Source organism: Protobothrops mucrosquamatus, unplaced genomic scaffold, assembly GCF_001527695.2.
Source record: "Protobothrops mucrosquamatus isolate PMUCROS unplaced genomic scaffold, P.Mucros_1.0 scaffold5115, whole genome shotgun sequence".
In the NCBI taxonomy this organism is placed as follows: domain Eukaryota; kingdom Metazoa; phylum Chordata; class Lepidosauria; order Squamata; family Viperidae; genus Protobothrops; species Protobothrops mucrosquamatus.
In genome coordinates this window covers 30,758-32,520 of record NW_015390990.1, presented here as the reverse complement: position 1 = coordinate 32,520, position 1,763 = coordinate 30,758, and positions in this window count along the sequence as shown.

Here is a 1,763-nt window from a genome sequence, read left to right as displayed (position 1 = left end):
AGCATCATTTGTGGCTTGGGGTGGTAACCAGTACCCCAAAGCTGAGTCTTATGCCATTAACTCAATTTATGGCTGAACCACGGATTGTGGTGGGCAGATCTAAGCCACGATCTATAATCTTCATGAACTGTAATCTTCATGAACGTTCATGTTTAAAGTGCTTGCTGGTGTTTCTTTACCACCACCCCCCATGTCTTAAAAAATATTGGGAGAGTAACCCCCCCCCAGGCTCTTCATTTGTAAATGTGTCACTTGTTACCTTTCTGAGGGACATCCATTTCATCCCATTTTAGAAAAAAAAACCACAATTTTGTACACTTCATTTATACACTGAGCTATCCCACCCAAATGTGTGCTGTAATAAGTAAGTAAGTAAGTAAGTAAGTAAGTAAGTAAGTAAGTAAGTAAGTGTGCGGTGGTGGCAGCCCAAAAAAATGCTAATTACAATCCTTGCTTGGATAAACAGAGGCAGAGAATCAAAATCACGTACAATATTAGTGCCGCTGTATAAAGCCTTAATAAGGCCACACCTGGAATAGACTGCGTCCAGTTTTGGTCACCACATTACAAAAAAGATGTTGAGACTTTGAAAAAAAAAGTGCAGAGAAGAGCAACTAGGATGATTAAAGGCCTGGAGACTAAAACATATGAAGAACGGCTGCGGGACTTGAATGTGGCTAGTTTAGAGAAAAAGAAGGAATAGGGGGGACATGATAGCAGTATTCCACTATTTGAGAGGCTGCCACAAAGAAGAGGGGGTCAAACTATTCTCCAAAGTACCAGAAGGCAAGACAAGAAACAATGGCTGGAAACTAAACAAGGAGAAAAGCAACCTAGAATTAAGGAGAGATTTCCTGAGAGTGAGAACAATTAACCAGTGGAACTGCTTGCCTCCAGAAGTTGTGGGTGCTCCATCACTGGAGGTTTTTAAGAAGAGACTGGACAGCCATCTATCTGAAATGGTCTAGGCTAGGGTCTTCTGCTTGAGGCCTAGAAGACCTCCAAGGTCCCTCCCAGCTCTATTCTGATTAAATTAGTTCGTCTTTAAAGCCCTGGCGTATATTTTTATTTAAGTACTTGCCTAGAAGAAGGACATGCAGAGCTTGGAGGCGGAGTCAAGTAAATAATCAGCCCGGAGTCATTACATTCCAGCAAGTAATTTATGTCCAACCTCACTTGAAATTCCAGTTGTCTCTTATCTCGGGCCAATTTAGTGCTGATTGTTCATTGACTAGATTCTTGTGGAGAGGCTTCAGCCATAAATCATCTTAACTGGGGCTTAACATGTGGATCTGATTCTTCAGATCTGACAGTTTGTTTGCTCAATGTATGTTCTTCCCTTCCTCAAGGAAGCAAACACAGCATCTCCTTCTCTCTTTCTGTTGGCCACCAGCCCTGTTAAAACCAGTGAATATTCATGACTGAAAGCAACCTTGAAGCTGTTCTCCTCAAGCTTACTCAAAGCCCTTTCCTACCCCTCCTAGTTTTCGGTGTAAGGACATAACACCCCATCCATCCATCCATCCATCCATCCATCCATCCATCCATCCATCAGAATAGAGCCGGAAGGGACCTTGGAGGTCTTCTAGTCCAGCCTTCTGCTCAACAGGAGAGCCTGTGCCATTTCAACCAATCACTCAATCCATCCATCCATCCAAACATCCATCCGAATAGAGTTGGAAGGGACCTTGGAGGTCTTCTAGTCCAGTCCCCCTGCTCAAGCAGGAGACCCTGTGCCATTTCAACCAATCATTCTATCCTTC